We start from the raw sequence: 22,511 nt of genomic DNA, 5'->3' as shown, positions 1-22,511 counted from the left end.
TAGTTAATCCAACCCTATCCTATCCTGTATCCTACAGCCTTCAGATTGGAGTAAAGGTTAATTCATATTTCAAAATAAATTACAGAAACGCAAAAGGACATAGAACGTTTACAAAAGAAATATTTATAAAATCACAAAAGAAAATAAACATTTTTTTTTTCTTAACACACATTTATTCTGTTACCTTCGAGTAATATGGCGTACGATCTAACCGTGAACGATCACCGGAAGAAGTTTCGCATGTAAACAAAGAAGAGATCGGACATCAAAAGATCGTATTTCTTCAGCATGTTTGGATGATTAACTCGATTCCTACTTGTGTTACAGTTCAGTAACATGTTTCTCTGTTAAATGTGCTCTGTATGTCTTGATAATTCCACTTGAACCGTCAGCGGCGGACTATAACAGATCATAATCGCAGTTGTTAGGTGCAAGACCATGTAAGTATACTACACACTGTAAATGTGTGCATGTTTATACATATCTCTCCCTTTAAGCAATGTTTTAATGACTTGAACTATTAAAATTTTATTCTATTGTAATATACACAGAAATCGGATGCGGAAAAAAGAGGTTGTGTAGAAAGGAGACGGGTAGGGGGGTTAAATACTTTGTCACATGATCAGATGTATTACACCTTTTTCACTTTGTTATTGCTATATAATCATTTCCCTACTGTGGTTAAATAATATTTTTTCTTATCTAATTGCAATTTAAAATAATTAAATGCAGAATCCTCATGATCATTTCTTATGCTACTGTCAGGTCTGGTACAATCACTAGATTTAGCTACATAGCTTGAATTACCTACATAGCTTTATTTACCTACCTGAAGTAGCTTTATTTAGCTACAAAATCAAACTTATTTCTTAAATAAGAATTTTTCCCAGAAAGTGCAGAAAACTGCACTTTGATGCAGTGATAATTTTCAACTTTGAAATCATCTGAAAACAATTCATGAAAAAATCAATCTTGGAGATGTGTCTTTTTTTTTTTGCGCAATTGCAATCAAAGTTCTAAAAGTTTTGGGGCTATATACAACAGTTAATTTGTGACCTAACAGTTACTTCTTGAGTGTAATAACAAAGAAAACCAGTTTTGGTTAACATGAGCACAATGTGAAGTAATCATACTTATCCAGCCTCATCGCACACAAGGTGTGTACAGTTACTCAAACAATGGGAATACATATTTTAAAAGTGATCAAACGCAGCAATGTTAAAACTATCTCTGCCTCGGATTGCTTTTTAAATGATACCTAGAATAAATATTAGTAGATATTTTATGGCGACTTTTTGTCTTTTTAAAATAAAAAGCAAAATTGTGAAAAGTCGCCTTGAAATAGCTAAATAAAGCTGCCTGAGGTAAGTAAATAAAGCTATGGTAGGTAATTTTAGCTACGTAGCTAAATGTACTGACTGCGTATAATAAGCTCACTCAGCACTTGCATGTACATTGTATGTATGACCTATTGTGAGTTAAACATAAAACATGTAAATAAATTAATCATTTATTATTCTTCTTCATTCTAGAGAATGGTACCCAATTTTGCCTGCCCTCATCAGTCATCACAATATAAAGGATTTAACCTTTAGAAGTAGGTATGATTAGATTTTTTTTTTGTTTACATGTATCATTAAAATACGTAAAAATCATTATCTAAGTTGAGATGAAGTGTCTGCAGATTTTATGAATAAGTGATTTTTCTTCTTTTTAAAATGTTGACAGTAAAACTGAAATTAATATATAATTGTTCTGGTCATCATGGTCATGTTATATGTATCTTCATTTTTTTTATATTCAAATTTCGAGCAATAAATGAAAAGAAATTAACAAACATATTAAATAGATTAATAAAAGCAGAAAATAGAGAGAAAAAAACATCCAAACATGTACTCATACTAGTTAGTTAGCAAGTCGACAAGATGAAATGAATTATAATCTACAAGTAAATTATGTAAATTATGATTGTTTAATTAAGATATGAGTTATGACTATGAAGTTGCAGTATAAGATTTGATTTTGCTTGATTTCTTTAAAATTAATGCATTTATAATACTCTGGGAGAGAAAAAGGTGAAATTAAGACAATTGTACATGAAATGAGAAAGATAATCACAATCAAATACAGTTTTAATGTATATGACAAAATTTACAATCTACATGCATATAATGGTGTGTGTTTTTTTCTTCAGGACAATCCTGCAAATTTGCAGCTGTACAAATTGCACTTCATCTCATCTGCTGCTGGAATAAATAATGAAAGATTTTCAAATCAGTGTCCAAGAGCCCCCTAGAGTCTGAAATGAAGGTGTTCTTTATTAAGGAGATCAGTATGTGATGTATTTGTTTTCTGTGCATTGATGACATTTGTGAAACTGTTCGGTTACTTTATGACCATCTCTCTGACAACTACTTTGACATTTGAAATTCAATTTGAGCGACGGAAAAGCAGACCAAATAATATGCATGTAAAACATTATACAATTGTAATAAGTCATTGATAAACTTCAATTTAAACAAACTAGATGTACATGTATCTTTGAGCTTGGCATTGAAATACATGTATACTTTACATGGACACTTTTAATGAATTTGTCTCATGATAATGAACATTCAGTTGTTATACATTGTAAATATAAATTGTAGATAATATGTATTTGGTCCAATATATATAATTATATTTATATTCACTGAAAAAAAGGAATTACCCTGAATAAATATTGTGAACTTGGTCAATTATTTTTATTCCTCATTTAGACACTGAATAACATTCAAGATCAAATGTCAAGGTCAAAAACAAGATTTACTTAAATTTGGGTTATAAATACTGTAACAACTGTGGACTCTTATGCATGTTTTATAAGATCTAAGGAATATGTGTGAGCTGACTACAAAAATTATTGCTGTCAACCTGTCTGACTATGAAGATTTAGGAAAATGTTTTCTGTTAAACATAAATTGATTAAATTGTCACACATAAATATTTTTTTTTAATTAAGATACACTTGTATGGCACTGAACTGACCATAAATTGAGAACAAACTGAAGTGAAATAAGAAATTTTAACATTTTGAATATCTTGATTTTATTTAATAGCAAACATGATGAAAATGTTGCATGTTTGTAAAATATTCACATACAAACAAATGATGAACTGAACATTTCAAACAAAAATAACTTTAATAATAAATATAAAACAAATTTTTATCATACATTTAAAATTGAATATAATAAGACAATTTTAACTTATTTAATAAATGAAAGTCAACATATTCTAGATCTAAATTTTGACTTGTCTGTTTTCGGTTTATGGTCTTGTCATATCTTGAAGTTCTTATAAAGATTTACGTCTAAAGTAAAATCTAATATACAGCTGATATAGGTGCAGTTAGATCTATATGTTATTTTTGTGATGCCCAGTTAAGGGAAAAATAAAGTTTTGCATAAATTTTACATGAACAGATGAAACATACACTTGTTAAAACATAAAACAAATCATACTTTTGTCATTATTTAGTATGTATAGACATGATAGAGAAATTGTTTCTTCAATGGGTATGGTTATAATTCAGTGTACCTGCCCCGCATGAAAGATTTGGTATTCGTGGTCTGATTCTTATAAAGAGTTTAAATTTTGTTCCTTTTGTCTACTTTATCATAACATTAGAAAAGTATCTGCAATCTTTATTGTTTCCCCCTTTTTCTCTCTCTAATTTTAACTCCATTTACTTTTCGTAGAGAACAAATTCAAAAAGAAATCACAAATACCTTGACGTCTCCCAATCATTGTTAGTATGTAAAATTAAACACAAATAAAGTTTAACTATATTTTTTTCTTTAATTCTTCCGAAGTTCCAATTTCTTCATTGCTAGATCAATACTTGCTTACGTTTTATTACAATCCTTTTGTTTACATTTTAACTGGTTACTCGCAAATTAATTCGTGAGAGGTGTCGGAAATTAATGGATGTCGATCTCGATTATTTTTTCTCCATTAAAATTTATTACATTTAAATTAATTACATAGCTATAACTGATTTTTATTTGATGGTCATTTTATATTTTTTTTTCATTTTGTCAAATTAACTCTTTAATATTTAAAAAAAAAAACTGAGAGCAATAGGATAGGATAGGATTAGACTGAAATCACAGGATAGGATTGTGGATGCAGGATTCACGATAGGATAGGATGAGATTGTCATCTTATTGGATAGCAGCACTGTATTGATTTGAATTATGCATGTCACAGAGGACGTCTGATTGTATTTCCTGTCGAGTATCGTCTCTTTTGTCAACTTCGGCTAAACCGGAAGTAACTATAAATGACGTATTTCTGCAGATATCAACATAAAATCAAATGATGGAATTCAAACAAGACTTTTGACCCAATTTTCTGTCGATTGGGGTCACTTCCGGTCAAACCGGAAGTAGTCTTGATTTGCCTTATTTAACAAAAATCAGCATAAAAATCATAAAAAAACTAAATACAGATCAACATAATTTTTGGTCTGGAGGCCTTCTTTTTAACGAATACTTTACTTTCATTTATCCATCTTACAAGCAGTGCTTCTGAAAATCGGACGGAAGACCTACTCGTTGCTTTGCAACGAGCTTTGCTCTAGTTATTATTCTTATTATTCTTATTATTTTTCATTTTTATTTTTCTGACCTTTTCAAATCGCGATATCTCAAAAACTACTCAATCATTTTCAGCCAAATTTTCAGGAGTGATGTGTTATCTCATGCCATTTTGAAATATTGAAAAAGTTTGGAAAAATTCACTTCCGGTCAGGAATTATTACGATTTTTCACTTTTTCCACTAAAAATCTAGTCCGTGAATGTTCTCGGTAACTGTTAAAGGTAGGAGTCTGAAACTTTCAGGTATGATAGAAGGTGATTTGTAGATGTGTGATGGAAACATTTCGTGTGTCGTCGCCACTTCCGGTCGTCACAGGAAGTGATTTAAAAAGGGTAATTTTTAAAACTTTTTTGTTTTTCATTATTTTTTTATGATATTTATAGGTTAAATAGAGAATTTTATCAGAATGCTAAATATGTAATTTATTCAAAAATGGATTAACCCGTACTCTAGATATTTATTGCTTGCTACTTTGATACGATGGTCTTTGATAGCATAATGGTAAGCATGTTGAATTTTCACGCGGACAACTCGTATTCAATCCCCAGAATGTCCAAATTTTTTCACACTATTGTTTGGGCTCAAATGTAATACTTTATTTATATTTAAAGGGGGGGGGGTGCTATGTCGTTCAACGTCAGATCAATGGTGTTTGACTTCACAATGGCACTGTGTCTTTTTACTCCTTCATAAAGAGTTTGCAGTTAAATTTTGCACTATTCAATCCCCAGAATGTCCGATTTTTTTTACACTGTTGTTTGGGCTCAAATGAAATATTTTATCTTTAAGGGGGGGGGGGGTATGTCGTTCAACGTCAGAGCAATGGTGTTTGACTTCACAATGGTACTGTGTCTTTTTCCTCCTTCATAAAGAGTTTGCAGTTGAATTTTGCACTAATTAATGTGCATATGTGTGTGATATGACAAAATAAGGTAAAAATGTTAATGTAGCTAGGTACCTATGCAATTGAATCACAAATCGGAGATTTGTCAAATTATATTTTGAAAGTAGAATTTATTATTTTCTCATCTTGATTGAATAAAAATAGCAATTTCAAATGAGAGGGAACTTCAATGACATTTAGTTTAGAGCAAGATCCGCCATAATTAAGAGCTCAAAGCGACTTAGAGGATAAAGGTATGGTTAATTAATGGTATACAGTGTATTAACACAATGAAACACATAAAAATCTGTATACTTGAAACAGTATGTGAAAAAATATGTTTTCACGTAAAGTGTTCAATCATTTTGTTATGCGTGTGTGGTGCTGACTCAGGGAGGGGGGGGGGGGGTAACCTGAAATGCATGAAATCGGGTAAAATAAAACAAAATAGTGTAGATACATGTAGGTCTTAAATTAAAAAAAAAATATTTAAAATAATTTTATATTTTGTACAATTAAGTGTGAGAATCTCAAAGTTTAAAAAAATTCACACAAAGATGTTTTGGAACATAGGTCCTCCCCCTCCTTAAAATGATATCTCGTATTTTTTTCGTTCCAGTCTTGCAATATTTTCAAAATATAAACGTTTAATCATATTTTATGTATGATTGATTGATTGATTGTATGTTGTTTAAGTCCCATTCGAGAATTTTTCACTTATATAGAGACGTGACCACCGGTGAAGGGCATCAAAGGACAAGGTATGGTAAAGGCCCATTCTAGCCCCTTATTTGGTGTAAAAATCAGAACACAGTTAAAATTGTGATAGTTTGTAGTTAAGAACTTAAAATGATGCTTGTTTTAAAACCAGCACTAATTTTGATTCAAAGCTTACACGGAGGCCACAAGAGGTTGCAGAAGTAGGACATTTTCCTGAATTTCCTCAATTCTGGTTAAATTTCGTCAAATTTGAGATACTTTTCACTTCGGGAAACATAGAGCACAAGCTTGCCTATCTGAGATTTTTATACATAAGATGCATCTGATACTAGTGTATGAAATATATCAATTTGGTAGATAGGCAAGCTTGTGCTCTATGTTTTCTGAAACAAAATGTGCTGTAAAATCGATGAAAATTTGCACAAAAATGAGAAAATTCGGAAATTAACGTATTTTCTGACCTTCCTGTGACCTCTGTGTAACCCATAACTTAGAACAAATACTCATTTTATGGCAAGGGTGACAAGAGGTTTTCATTGATAACCTGTTGTATAATTCTAAAAGACACCCCAAACCATGGGCCAAAAAGGGGTAGCCTATCTTGTCCTTTAGACTTTTACTCGGCACTTAGGGCCATTGAGCAGTGAGGGATCTTTATCGTGCCAACACCTGCCGTGACACGGGGCCTCGGTTTTTAAGGTCTCATCCAAAATATCCTCAACTTTCACTTCAAAGTGCTGAGCGCATGGCGAAGGAACTATTTTTTGTATGAAGGTGTGACAGGGAATGCACAACATAACATGTTGTTTAAAGAGGAATCAACTTCTTTGAAGACAGAGAAGGGACGGAAGACCTTCTTGTTGCCATGGCAACAAGGTTTCTAGTCTTCTTCTTATAATTATTAAGGTCTTCCGTTTTCACGGAAGACCTTATAGTGATTCTACTGTTTCTTATTATTAAGGTCTTTCGTTTTCACGGAAGACCTTATAGTGATTCTACTGTTTCTTATTATTATTATTATTATTATTATTATTATTATTTTTTTTTTGACCAAATTTTGTGCAGGCGTTTTCTCGAAAACTATTCAGTGGTTTTTCGTGAAACTTTCAGGAAAAATTAGTCATTGTATGAACTTGTTTCATCACAAGGAAAATTTGGAAAATTCCATTTTGGTTCCAAGTTACGGGCAATTTCCTGATTTTAAAACGAAATTTTGTCCTCGAATGTTCTCAAGAATGACTAAAGATATGAACTGGAGACTTATTGGAGAGCATAGAACGTGACTTCTAAATTTGTGGAATCACATTTTCGTTCGTCGTCGGCACTTCCGGTCGTTTACGGAAGTGATCAAAGAAATCATAAAATTTCAACTTTCTTTTTTTAAATCAATACTTACATCACATTATTGCATCTCTTTTGTAGTTTCGAAATATGTTGGTCCCACCGGAAACAAAAACGACAACTTCCGGTTATAAGAGAAAAACTACATAATTTTAGTATTTTTCTTTCCCATTAACATCCTTTGTAGATAAAGTTTTTGAAATGAATTTTAAATATGTTATTCAAACTGCAGATATCTAGAGTAACATCAAATATCTTTGTAAAATTCACTTCCGGTCGCGTGTTTTTCTGTCCTCAAAATGAGAAGTTGTCTGAGCAAGATCTCGGAAACGGTGAGAGATTAAGACACCAAACTTATATGAGCAACAGACCTTAAGATGTAGGCGAAACCATTTGGGTTCAGAGCGTCAGCCGTCACTTCCGGTCGTCACAGGAAGTGATCAAAGAAATCGAAAATTTCAACTTTTCTTTTTTTAATTAAAAATTGCATCACTTTATTGCATCTTTTTTGCAGATTCGAAAGATCTTGGTCTCACCGGAAACAAAAGCGACAACTTCCGGTTATAAGAGAAAAACTACATAATTTGAGTATTTTACTTTTCCATCAATATTTTTTTCTAGAAAAAGTATTTGAAATGAATTTTAAATATGTTATTCAGACTGCAAATGTCTAGAGTAATCGTAAATATCTTTCAAAAATTCACTTCCGGTCGCATGTTTTCCTGTCCTCAAAATGTGAAGTTGTCTGAGCGAGATCTCAAAACTAGGTAAAAGATTAAAACACCAAACTTTTATAAGTAATAGACCTTGAGGAGTAGGCAAAACCATTTGGGTTAAACGCGTCAGTCGTCACTTCCGCTTGTCACAGTAAGTGATCAAAGAAATCTAAAAAAAAATTAACTTTTCTTTTTTAAATTAATGCTTGCATCACTTTATTGCATCTCTTTCGCTGTTTAGAAATATGTTAGATTCCACCGGAAACAAAAACGTCAACTTCCGGTTTTAGGAGATAAACTACTTTACTTTGATATTTAACTTTCTCATAAATATTGCTCATCGATAAAGTACTTGAAATGACTTTATGTATGTTGTATATATTGCAAATGTCTAGAGAAAAGTCAAAGATTTTTATAAAATTCACTTCCGGTCTCTTGTTTACCTGTCCTCAAAATTAGAATTTGATCTCACAATATTGCTCGGCAACAGTAAACGACTGAAGTCTAAAACTTTCAAGACTGATGGTCAGTCATCAGTTATATGAATCGTGAGAAAATCTTGTATAGCCGTTACTTCTGGTACTTCCGGTCGTGACCGATAGTGATATAAAAAATGAATGGTTAACGTTAGCAAGTTGGATTTTCACGCTGACGACAAGGGTTAAATTTACAGAGTGTCTGAATTTCTTTTATCTCTTTTTCAGCTTGAATTTTCGTTTTTATTTTCAGAATCGGACGGAAGACCTCTCATTGCTCGCAATGAGTTTCTAGTATTCTCTATGATTTGAATGCGAAATTATCCCGATTTCCGAGTTTTATTTTCGATATTAAAAAAATATTACATACACTCAAAAAGGAATTGAGCGATAGAAAATTGTAATACAGTACTGTTTTAAAGCCTTTATAAATAAATTGATATCTGCCACTTAAAAGAAAGAAAATCAATCTATAGATTAGATTTGGTTATTACATGTATATTTGATAAAAAGTTAAATTATTTATGACACATGATCTATACTCTATATACCCAAGGAATTATAAAAGATGTGAAAAGACGATTCTTGGATTCTTGTGAAATACTCAAAGAGTTAAAAAAAAATATGTGAAAACGCGATTCTGTGTGAAATAATAGTACGCTATATTTTTCTTTTGAAAAAAAACCATGATAAAAAAATTGCACAGGTCTCTTGATATGTGGGATAAGTATACCTGAATGAACACAATATATAATTATGTACATGCAACTGACGTCCGTCCTTTTCCTTATAATTCATAAAACATAAAAACTATCTAATTTCTTTGAAGCCTCCCCCCCCCCCCCCGTCTTGATTAATATTTGGAGACGTTCGTGCAGCTAGGCATTTGAATTATATATTCGTTGTAGATTTAAATCTGGAACATGTGAATATAATTACCATTTACATGTATACAGAATTTCATATTCTATAATGGTAGATTTGTCATTATGAAATGTTCAATTTTCGTCTGAGAGAGAGAAAGAGAGAGAGAGGGAGAGAGAGAGATTCCCTCTTAATCCCGATCCTCCTATCCATTTACATAGACCAAAAATTAGTTCTATATCGGTCACACCCATTCTTTATTAGATGTTTTCTGATTTCATAGTCAGTCATGGTCACATCCTGTATATTTTTCAGCTTAAAAAGTGTCACACGAAGTGCACGTGTGTTGACCTGTCAATCAAAATCACTTGACGCTGTATGCACTGCAATTAAGTAGCCTGAGTTCGAAATGATCTTGAAGTATGATCTTTGCATAAATTTGATGCAACAAACTTGTGAAAGAATAGAATAAAATAAAAAATAAAATATCTCGGTATTATGGACTTCGATTGTGGGACGTGGAGACCGGTCCTTTGGATGAGATCGTATAAATCGAGGTCCCTTGTCGCAGAAGGTGCTGGCATAAAAAAGATTCCTCACTGCTCAATGGCGATAATATAAGTGCCAAAGTATAGGACAAAAATTTGCAGTCTCCACCGGCGAGTGGTGGCATCTCCATGTGAATGAAAAATTCTGGAGAGGGATGTTAAACAACATACGTATAATCAATCAATCAATCGATTGCTAAAGAATAATCTGTCTTATAGGTATGCTGTCAAATCTTGATATTATAACTTTACAAAACTCAGTGACTTTACGTTTAATGTGATACTAACTTAATTCATTATATTTTTTTATAACACCATCACAATTATGCCAAAACATATACACAGTGAAATTAATGATAGTACGGTGTTCGTTCGTCTGTTTGTTTGTCTTGGAAATGATTGCAAACAATTTTTTTTTTAAATTGGTAATGATATACGTATATTTCTTATAGGTGCCAAATGTATTATACAAGATTGATAATGAAAATCAAAGTACCTTAAGTACTGAAAGGACATTTTTTCCAGTTTTTTTTTCTTTCACAGTAAATATGATATGTATGTTTTTTACACAGAAAAAAAAGCAAATTCTCACAGATTTAGAAGAACGGAAGACTTTTTTGTTGCCATGGCAACAAGAGTCTAGTTATTATTAAGGTCTTCCGTCTCCACGGAAGACCTTATAGTGATTCTATTGTTTCTTATTATTATTATTATTATTATTCTTTTTTTTTTTTTAGACAAAATTTTGTGCACGCGATTTCTCGAAAACTATTCAATGAATTTCTTTGAAATTTTCAGGGATAAAAGGTCTTTATATGAATTTTATAAAAATTCCGTTTTTTGGTAAATTCGGTTCCAGTGCCAAGTTATGGACAATTTCCTGATTTTAAAATGAAATTTTGTCCTCGAAGGATCTAAGAAACGGCTAAAGATATGAACTGGAGACTTGTTAGAGATGATAGACCATGACTTCTAGATGTTCGAAATTACCTTGGTTTTCGTCGTCAGTACTTCCGGTCGTCACCGGAAGTGTTCAAAGAAATCGAAAATTTCAACTTTTCTTTTTTTAAATCAAATCTTGCATCACATCGTTGCAACTCTTTCGCAGTTTCGAAATATGTTGGTCCCACCGGAAACAAAAACGACAACTTCCGGTTATAAGAGAAAAACTACATAATTTAAGTATTTTACTTTCCCATAAATATCTTTTATAGGTAAAGTATTTGAAATGATTTTTAGATGTGTTATTCAGATTGCAAATGTCCAGAGTAACGTCAAATACCTTTGCAAAATTCACTTCCGGTCGCGTGTTTTTCTCTCCTCAAAATGAGAAAATATCTGAGCGAGATCTCAGAAATGGTAAGAGATTAAGACAACAAACTTATATGAACAATAGACCTTGAAGAGTAGGCAAAATCCTTTGGGTTAAACTGTCAGTCGTCACTTCCGGTCGTCACAGGAAGTAATCAAAGAAATAAAAAAAATCAACTTTTTTTGTTTAAATTAAAACTTGCATCACCTTATTGCATCTCTTTCGCTGTTTTGAAATATGTTAGACTCCTCCGGAAACAAAAACGTCAACTTCCGGTTTTAGGAGAAAAAATACGTTATTTTGATATTTCTTATAAATATCGCTTATAGAAAAAGAATTGAAATGTTTTAATACATGTTGTAGATACTGCAAATGTCTAGAGACACGTTAGAGATTGTTTATAAAATTCACTTCCGGTCGCGTGTTTTCCTGTCCTCAAAATTAGAATTTGTTCTCACAATTGCTCGGCAACAATATACGACTGAAGTGTGAAACTTTCAGGAATGATAGTCCTTCATCAGTTTATTTGCATCGTATGAAAATCGTGTGTCACCGTTACTTCCGGTGGTAACAGGAGGTGATGCAAAAAGTGAATGGTTAATGTTTAGCACGTTGGATTTTCACGCTGACGACCAGTGTTAAATCTTCAGAGTGTCTGAATTTCTTTTATCACTTTTTCATCTTGAATTTTCGTTTTTATTTTCAGAATCGGACGGAAGACCTCTCATTGCTCGCAATGAGTTTCTAGTTATTATTATTATTTTTTTGACCAAATTTTGTGCAGGCGTTTTCTCGAAAACTATTCAGTGGTTTTACGTGAAACTTTCAGGAAAAATTAGTCATTGTATGAAGTTTGTTCATCACAAGGAAAATTTGGAAAATTCCATTCTGGTTCCAAGTTACGGGCAATTTCCTGATTTTTAAATGGAATGTTGTCCGCGAATGTTCTCAAGAACGGTTAAAGATATGAACTGGAGACTTATTGGAGAGCATAGAACGTGACATTTTAATTTGTGAAATCGCCTTTTCGTTCGTCGTCGGCACTTCCGGTCGTGTACGGAAGTAATCAAAGAAATCGTAAAATTTCAACTTTCCTTTTTTGAATTAATTCCTATATCACATTATTGCATCTTTTGTGTAGTTTCGAAATATGTTGGTCCCACCGGAAACAAAAACGTCAACTTCCGGTTATAAGAGAAAAACTACATAATTTGAGTACTTTTTCTTTCCCATTAATGTCTTTTGTTGATAAAGTATTTGAAATGAATTTTAAATATGTTATTCAGACTGCAAATGTCTAGAGTAAGGTCAAATATCTTTGTAAAATTCACTTCCGGTCGCGTGTTTTTCTGTCCTCAAAATGAGAAGTTGTCTGAGCAAGATCTCGGAAACGGTTAGAGACTAAGACACCAAACTTATATGAGCAACATACCTTAAGATCTAGGCAAAAACATTTGGGTTCAGAGCGTCAGTCGTCATTTCCGGTCGTCACAGGAAGTGATAAAATAAATAAAAAAATTCAACTTTTCTTTTTTTAATCAAAAATTGCATCACTTTATTGCATTTTCTTCGTAGATTCGAAAGATTTGGTCCTACCGGAAACAAAAACGACAACTTCCGGTTATAAGAGAAAAACTACATTATTTGAGTATTTTTCTTTCCCATTAATATCTTTTGAAGATAAAGTATTTGAAATGAATTTGAAATATGTTATTCAGATTGCAAATGTCTAGAGAAACCTCAAGTATCTTTCAAAAATTAACTTCCGGTCACGTGTTTTTCTGTCCTCAAAATGAGAAATTGTCTGAGCCAGATCTCAAAAACAGGTAAGAGATTAAGACACCAAACTTTTATAAGTAACAGACCTTGAGGAGTAGACAAAAACATTTTGGTGAAACGCGTCAGTCGTAACTTCCGGTTGTCACAGGAAGTGATCAAAGAAATTTTAAAAAATAAATTTTCTTTTTTAAAGCAAAGTTTGCATCACTTCATTGCATCTCTCTCGCTGTTTTGAAATATGTTAGATCCCACCAGAAACAAAAACGTCAACTTCCGGTTTTAGGTGATAAACTACTTTATTTCGATATTTAACTTTTTCATAAATATTGCTAAACGATAAAGTACTTGAAATGTTTTTATGCATTTTGTAGATAATGCAAATGTCTAGAGAAAAGTCAGAGATTTTTATAAAATTCACTTCCGGTCGCGTGTTTACCTGTCCTCAAAATTAGAATTTGTTTCCACAATATTGCTCGGCAACAGTAAACGACTGAAGTCTAAAACTTTCAGGACTGATAGTCAGTCATCAGTTTATTTGAATCGTGAGAAAATCTTGTATCGCCGTTACTTCCGGTCGTGACAGGAAGTGAAGTAAAATAGTGAATGGTTAATGGTTAACACGTTGGATTTTCACTCTGACGACTAGGGTTAAATCTCCAGAGTGTCTGAATTTCTTTTATCACTTTTTCAGCTTGAATTTTCGTTTTATTTTCAGAATCGGACGGAAGACCTCTCATTGCTCGCAATGAGTTTCTAGTTAAGGTCTTCCGTCTCCACGGAAGACCTTATAGTGATTCTATTGTTTCTTATTAAGGTCTTCCGTTTCAGACGGAAGACCTTATAGTGATTCTACTGTTTCTTTTTATTATTATTATTTTTTTCCCCCTTTTCTTTTCCGGGCGATTTCTCAGAGATGGCTGAACGGATTTTCTTGAAATTTTCAGGGATGATCGAGAATGAAAATATCCCCAGGCTTTTTTTTTTTCATTTTTTCAAAATTCACTTCCGGTCGTCAGATATGTCCGATTTCCGTTTTTTTCAAAAATATTTTGTCCCAGTCATATCTCAAAAACGGTAAGAGATTAAGACACCAAAATTATACGGTTAATAGATCTTGAGGAGTAGGCAAAACCATTTGGGTTAAGAGCGTCAGCCGTCACTTCCGCTCGTCACAGGAAGTGATCAAAGAAGTCGAAATTTTAAACTTTTCTTTTTTGATTTTTTCTTTCATCACATTGTTGCATCTTATTTGTAGATTCGAAATATGTTGGTCCCACCGGAAACAAAAACGTCGACTTCCGGCTATAAGCGAAATACTGCATAATTTGAGTATTTTACTTTCCCATAAATATTTTTTATAGATAACGTATATGAACTGATTTTTGAATATGTTATCAAAACTGCAAATGTCTAGAGTAACGTCAAATATCTTTGTAAAATTCACTTCCGGTCGCGTGTATAAATGTCCGCAAAATGAGAACTTGTCCGAGTGAGATCTCAGAAACTGTAAGAGATTTAGACACCAAACTGATAGGAGTATTAGACCTTGAGGAGTAGACAAAACCATTTGGGTTAAGATCGTCAGTCGTCACTTCCGGTCGTCACAGGAAGTGATCAAATAAATCAAAAATTTCAACTTTTCTCTTTTGGAATAAGACTTGCATCACATAATTGTATCTTTTTCACAGTTACGATATGTGTTGGTCCCACCGGAAACAAAAAGCAACAACTTCCGGTTATAAGAGAAAAACTACATAATAGGGGTTTTGGATTTTCCCCAACATATCGCTTATAGAAAGAGTTCTTTAAATGATTTTTATATATGTTATTGAGACTGCAGATGTCTAGAGTGACGTGAAATATCCTACTAAAATTCACTTCCGGTCGCTTGTTTTCTTGTCCTCAAAATGAGAAGTTATTTCAGCGAGATCTCGGAAACGGCATGAGAGTAAGACACCAAACTTATAGGAGTAATAAAACTCGGTGAGAAGGCAAAAAACATAGGGTTAAAAGCGTCAGCCGTCACTTCCGGTCGTAACAGTAAGTGATCAAAGAAATCGAAAATTTCAATTTTTCTTTTTAGAATAAAAACTTGCATCACTTTATTGCTTCTCTTTTGTTGTTTTTAAATATGTTAGATTTCACTGGAAAGAAAAACTTTAAACTTCCGGTTTTAAGAGATAAACTACGTTATTTCGATGTTTAACTTTCTCATAAATATCACTTATATTTAAGTATTTGAAATGTTTTTTACATATGCTGTAGATACTGCAAAAGTCAAGAGAAAATTCAGAGATTTTTATTCAGTTCACTTCCGGTCGTGTGTTTTCCTGTCCTCAAAATTAGAATTTGTTCTTACAATTGTTCGGCAACAGTAATAGACTGAAGTCTAAAACTTTCAGGACTTATAGTCAGTCATCAGTTCATTTGCATCGTGTAAAAATCGTGTGTCGTCATTACTTCCGGTCGTGACAGGAAACGAAGCAAAAAAGTAATTTTTAAGTTACTTTGTTTCTATACAAGTTTTAGACTAATACCGACGTTGGAGAAGACATGTTTATGCAAACAGGAAGTAGTATAACGGAAGACCTTCTCATTACTAGTAATGAGTTTCTAGTATTCTTAATATTATTGCATAGACGAAATTTTGTAAAGGACCTTTGTCCGCTCCATTTCTCCAGAACAGCTTAAGATATGAAAGTTAACTCTGTCAGATATCATAGATATTGACTTGTAGATGTCACCATGAATATTTTTTCCGTCGTCAATACTTCCGGTCGTCACAGAAAGTGGATTTAAAAGTCGACTTTTTCAATTTCTTCGTCTTTCTAACTTCTTTTTTCTGTAATATTCACAGGGTATGTAAAGGCCCCTCTTTGAAGATTTTACGTATTGCCAGTTTCTTGATTTGATTAAGAAGAAATTAAATATCTTTAAATATCTTAGAATTTCTGAAAACGTAGGACCAACGTTTCTTAAACACTACAAAATATTGATTTTTTTGTCGTATATATAGTTTACGGGGACTGCTCAGGCCTCATTCGCTTAGGATGAAGTGTAGAGGTAACACTTCTCTGGTGATTGAGTTAGGCCAGAAAAAATCTTCCTGTTGCCATGGAAACAAGTTTATATTAAATAAAAATGATTGACTATGATATATATCATGTGTGCGCATTTTATTCACCCCTCTTTTATTTTGTCAACTGTAGAAGACATTGTCATCTTTACAGACCCCCCCCCCCCTCTTTTATTGTAATGAATGCAAATGTCGCTTTTATGTTTTGGATTATAAATAAAATGACCTTGACCTTCATATCACAAGCAACTCTTCTCGAAGTTTTGCAAAATAATAAGGCTTAATTCTTTCTACAAAATAATGGTAATTTACATGTTCATGTTCAAGCCCCCCCCCCCCCCTCGAAGCAGCCAGGTGGTATAAGCAGATATAAAATATACAACTATTAAGGAACTTCTTAAGAGTGTCATTAATAAAATTCAGTTCCCCTGATGTGATTTGATATTTTGCTACCATTCAATCTTCTTCTGTTTCGTCTAAAGAATTTATAATTATTTTATTTAGAATTAATTCATCTTTAGAAAGTAGCGATTGTCAGCTGCATTCCTTTGCATTTTCTTGTATATCTATTACTTGCATATTAATAATTTCATTAAATAATATATATAAGTATTAGAAGTTCATTTTCATTGTTTTTATTAAATTCGTAAATCCTTGGATCCGCTCCTGCAGGTGCGCGAAAGCCTCATCACTACTGTAAACAAATTATTCATCACGCCGAAAATGTTCATGATTCCGCTAAACTAAGAAAGCTTACACATAGTTTATCATCTCATAAACAAACACCACCCTATCCAATACAGAAATGCTCGAATTGAAGGGGAAAATTCAGGAATTGTTTTGCGTCAGCCATGTTTTGACGTGAACCTTACACGCCATTCTCTTATTAGGGTCTTCCGTCTCCAACGGAAGACCCTTCTATTATTCTATTGTTTCCTTTTCACTTTTATTATTAGGGTCTTCCGTCTTCAGCGGAAGACCCTTCTATTATTCTTCGGTTTCTTTTTTACCTTTATTAGGGTCTTCCGTCTTCAGCGGAAGACCCTTCTATTATTCTTATGTTTCTTTTTCAAGCTTCTTATTAGGGTCTTCCGTCTTCAGCGGAAGACCCTTCTATTATTCTTCGGTTTCTTTTTTACCTTTATTAGGGTCTTCCGTCTTCAGCGGAAGACCCTTCTATTATTCTTCGGTTTCTTTTTTACCTTTATTATTATTTTTATTTTTATTCTTTTTTCTTCTTACAAAATTTGTGCAGACGATTTCTTGGAGATGGCTCGTTCGATTTTATTCAAATTTTCGTGGTAGATGCATTGATATCTGAAGTTAATTCCGGCAATTCCGTTAAGGGATATTTACTTCCGGTCGGAAGTTATCGCCCTTTTATCAAAATTTAGAGGACCTCCTTGTCTGCGATGGAACTCAAAAACGGCTTAAGCTAGAGCGCTGAAATTTTCAGTGATGATAGTGGACATGTTGCCATTATGCAGCAAAAATTGAAAGAGTGCATATTGTTCAGAATATTATTTAGATCGTCTTTTGTTCAATACTGTTTATCAAAATATTCTTCCTTTTCGAGATATATTGCGCCAAAGATTATGCAATCTGGCCCCTTAAAGACCTCTTACTGCGTAATATATGATATCAACATCATGTTATTTAGATAAAGTGTGTGAAGATGTACTATTTCGCTTCAGTAATATATTACAAAATATTGATCATTAAAGAGTTATTGATTGTATACTTTCGGCCCCTCTCAGCCCCTTATTTAATGGGTCAGACCCTTTTCCTTGATATCACCTTAAAGCTCTCATGATTTTGAACACTATTTGTTCAACAACTACTAAGAAATTTTTCTTCGTTTCTGAGATATTTGCAAAGGAAGTATTTAGGGACCGGCCCTTCAACTCCTTAATGGGGACGTTTAGCAAAAATCAAAAGGTTGCATATTGTTTAGAACATAATTTTGAATAACTTTTGTTCAATATTGCTTATCAAAATATTTCCCACTTTTGAGATATAAAGCGTCAAAGATTTAGCATTCTGGCCCCTTATGGCCCCTAATTATGCAACATATGATGTGAACATCATAATATATAGTTGTAAATTGTTGAGATGAACATTTTTGCTTCAGTAATGCATTACAAAATATTGATCGTTAAAGAGTTATTGTTCAAAGACTTTCGGCCCTTCTCAGCCCCTATTTTGAAGGGCCAGCCCCTTTTTCTTCATATCACTTTAAAGCTCTCATGATTTTGAACACTTTTTGTTCAACAACTATTCAGAAATTCTTTTTCGTTTCCAAGCTATATGCAAAAGATATATTTAGGGGCCAGCCCTTCAACTCCTTAATGGGGAAGTTTAGCAAAAATTGAAAGTTTAAATATTGTTTAGAACATCATTTTGAACATCTTTTATTCAATATTGCTTATCAAAATATTTCCCACTTTCGAAATATAGAGTGCCAAAGATTTGGCATTCTGGCCCTTTATGGCCCTTAATTATGTAACATATGATGTATATATCATAATATGTGGTTGTAAATTGTTACGATAAACATTTTTGCTTCAGTAATGTATACCAAAATATTGATCGTTAAAGAGTTATTGATTTAATACTCTTGGCCCCTCTCGGCCCCTAATATGATGAGTCAGCCCTTTTTCCTTGATATCATATTAAAGATCTTGTCATTCCGCACAAATATTGTTCAATATGTTTTAACAAAATAATTATTCTTTAAAAGATACGATACAAAATGTCTCAAAATTCACTCATGATTCGTGTCCTAAATTTTGACCCCTACCGAGCTTCCATACTAGGCACTTCCGGAAAATATCTAAACCCAGGTGCATAATGGCAACATGTCCACTATCATCACTGAAAATTTCAGCGCTCTAGCTTAAGCCGTTTTTGAGTTCCATCGCAGACAAGGAGGTCCTCTAAATTTTGATAAAAGGGCGATAACTTCCGACCGGAAGTAAATATCCCTTAACGGAATTGCCGGAATTAACTTCAGATATCAATGCATCTACCACGAAAATTTGAATAAAATCGAACGAGCCATCTCCAAGAAATCGTCTGCACAAATTTTGTAAGAAGAAAAAAGAATAAAAATAAAAATAATAACTAGATGGTTCTCGTTGCGAGCAACGAGTGGGTCTTCCGTCTGATTTTGGATGAGATTAATCAAGATCTTGACTGAGATATTTGTCTATAAAAGTGAAAGGATGCATATTGTTTTAAACATTATTCTGATCATCTTTTGTTCAATATTGCTTATCAAAATATTTCCCCTTTTCGAGATATAAAGTGTCAAAGATTTAGCATTCTGGCCAATTACGGTCCCTTATTACGCAACATATGATCAAAACTTTACAATATATAGCTGCAAAATATTAATATGAACATTTTTGCTTCAGTAATTTATAGCAAAATATTGATCATAAAAAAGTTATAGATAAAAGACTTTCGGCCCTTCTGAGCCCCTAATTTGAGGGTCGGCCCCTTTTTCTTGATATCAAATGAAAGGTCTTGTAATTTTGAAGACTTTTTGTTCAACAACTATTCAGAAATTTCCTTTCGTTTAAGAGATATATAGAATAACAATATTTAGGGGCCAGCCCTCCAAGTCCTTAATGGGGATGTCTTGCAAAAATTAAAAGGGTGTATATTGTTTAGAACATTATTCTGAACATCTTTTGTTCAATATTGCTTATCAAAATATTTCTCCTTTTCGAGATACAAAGTGTCAAAGATTTAGCATTCTGGCCCCTTATGGCCCCTTGTTACGTAACATATGATCAAAATTTTATAATATATAGTTGCAGAATGTTAAGATGAACATTTTTGCTTCAGTAATTTATAACAAAATATTGAACATTAATGAGTTATAGATAAAAGACTTTTGGCCCTTCTGAGCCCCTTATTTGAGGGGTCAGCCCCTTTTTCTTGATACCAAATGAAAGGTCTTGTGATTTTGAAGACTTTTTGTTCAACAACTATTCAGAAATTTCCTTTCATTTAAGAGATATATAGAATAACAATATTTAGGGGCCAGCCCTCCAAGTCCTTAATGGGGATGTCTTGCAAAAATTAAAAGGGTGTATATTGTTTAGAACATTATTCTGAACATCTTTTGTTCAATATTGCTTATCAAAATATTTCTCCTTTTCGAGATACAAAGTGTCAAAGATTTAGCATTCTGGCCCCTTATGGCCCCTTGTTACGTAACATATGATCAAAATTTTATAATATATAGTTGCAGAATGTTAAGATGAACATTTTTGCTTCAGTAATTTATAACAAAATATTGATCATTAAAGAGTTATAGATAAAAGACTTTTGGCCCTTCTGAGCCCCTAATTTGAGGGGTCAGCCCCTTTTTCTTGATATCAAATGAAAGGTCTTTTGATTTTGAAGACTTTTTGTTCAATATATTTTAACAAAATACTTTTATTTAAAATGTTATTATAAGAAATGTCTTTAAAATTCACTCAAAAATTTCGTCCTTAATTTCGACCCCTACCGAGCCTCCATACTTCGCACTTCCGGAAAATTTGAAAACCAAGGTGCACATCTAGAACATGTCCTCTATCACCACTGAAACTTTCAACACTCTAGCATTTGTCGTTCTTGAGTTTTTGTGCAGACACAAGGTCTATCTAAAAATCGATCAAAGGGCGATAACTTCTGACCAGAAGTGATTTTTCAAAAACTGAAATGTCGTTATAAACTTCAGATAGCAACGCATTAACCCTGAAAATTTGAAGCAAATCGATCGAGCGATCTCCGAGAAATCTTCTGCACAAAATCGGTAAGGAAAAAAAAAAGAATAATAACTAGATGAGATCTCGTTGCGAGCAACGAGTGGGTCTTCCGTCCGAGTTTTGATAAGATGAGATAAGAATTTGATTGAGATTTTCGTTCAAATATAATGATATAAATAAATTGTTAAGACGAACAATTTTGCTTAAATAATGTTTTACAAAATATTGATCATTAAAGGAATATAGATTAAAGACTTTCGCCCCTTCTTGGCCCCTAATGTGAGAGGTCAGCCCCTTTTTCTTGATATCATTTTAAAGCTCTCATGATTTTGAACACTTTTTGTTCAACAACTAGTCAGAAATTCTTTTTTGTTTTCGGGATATATGCTAAAGAAATATTAAAGGCCGGCCCTTCAAGTCCTAAATGGGGACGTCTAGCAAAAATTGAAAGAGTGCATATTGTTCAGAATATTATTTTGATCGTCTTTTGTTCAATACTGTTTATCAAAATATTCTTCCTTTTCGAGATATATTGCGCCATAGATTGTGCAATCTGGCCCCCTAAAGACCCCTTACTGCGTAATATATGATATCAACATCATGTTATTTAGATAAAGTGTGTGAAGATGTACTATTTCGCTTCAGTTATATATTACAAAATATTGATTATTAAAGAGTTATTGATTGTATACTTTCGGCCCCTCTCAGCTCCTTATTTAATGGGTCAGACCCTTTTCCTTGATATCACCTTAAAGTTCTCATGATTTTGAACACTTTTTGTTCAAGAATTATTCAAAAATTCTTTTTCGTTTCCGAGATATATCCGAAGGATATATTTAGGGGCCGGCCATTCAACTCCTTAATGGGGACGTTTAGCAAAAATCAAAAGGTTGCATATTGTTTAGAACATTATTTTGAATAACTTTTGTTCAATATTGCTTTTCAAAATATTTCCCACTTTTGAGATATAAAGCGTCAAAGATTTCTCATGATTTTGAACACTTCTGTTCAACAACTACTCAGAAATTCTTTTTCGTTTCTGAGATATTTGCAAAGGAAGTATTTAGGGGCCAGCCCTTTAACTCCTTAATGGGGGCGTTTAAGAGAATATCAAAGGTTGCATATTGTTTAGAACATTATTTTGAACATCTTTTGTTCAATATTGCTTATCAAAATATTTCCCACTTTTGAGATATAAAGCTTCAAAGATTTAGCATTCTGGCCCCTTATGGCCCCTAATTATGTAACATATGATGTGAATATCATAATATATAGTTGTAAATTGTTGAGATGAACATTTTTGCTTCAGTAATGCATTACAAAATATTAATCGTTAAAGAGCTATTGTTCAAAGACTTTCGGCCCCTCTCGGCCCCTATTTTGAGGGGTCA

At 32.8% G+C, this 22,511-nt stretch overlaps 1 long non-coding RNA gene across 1 annotated transcript; it reads left to right on the top strand.

The window, feature by feature from the left end:
- Nucleotides 1-258: 258 nt before the first annotated feature.
- On the top strand, nt 259-2,706 carry LOC133187319 (uncharacterized). Its single transcript, XR_009721169.1, has 3 exons — nt 259-440; nt 1,533-1,601; nt 2,195-2,706. It is a non-coding gene; the product is annotated as an uncharacterized LOC133187319 (long non-coding RNA).
- Nucleotides 2,707-22,511: the final 19,805 nt, after the last annotated feature.

Source organism: Saccostrea echinata, unplaced genomic scaffold (assembly GCF_033153115.1).
Source record: "Saccostrea echinata isolate AGI-Se365-2 ecotype Australia unplaced genomic scaffold, CSIRO_AGI_Sech_v1 ptg000014l, whole genome shotgun sequence".
Taxonomy (NCBI): domain Eukaryota; kingdom Metazoa; phylum Mollusca; class Bivalvia; order Ostreida; family Ostreidae; genus Saccostrea; species Saccostrea echinata.
Note: the sequence above shows the minus strand (reverse complement) of the source record. Positions and strands in the feature narration are given on the sequence as shown.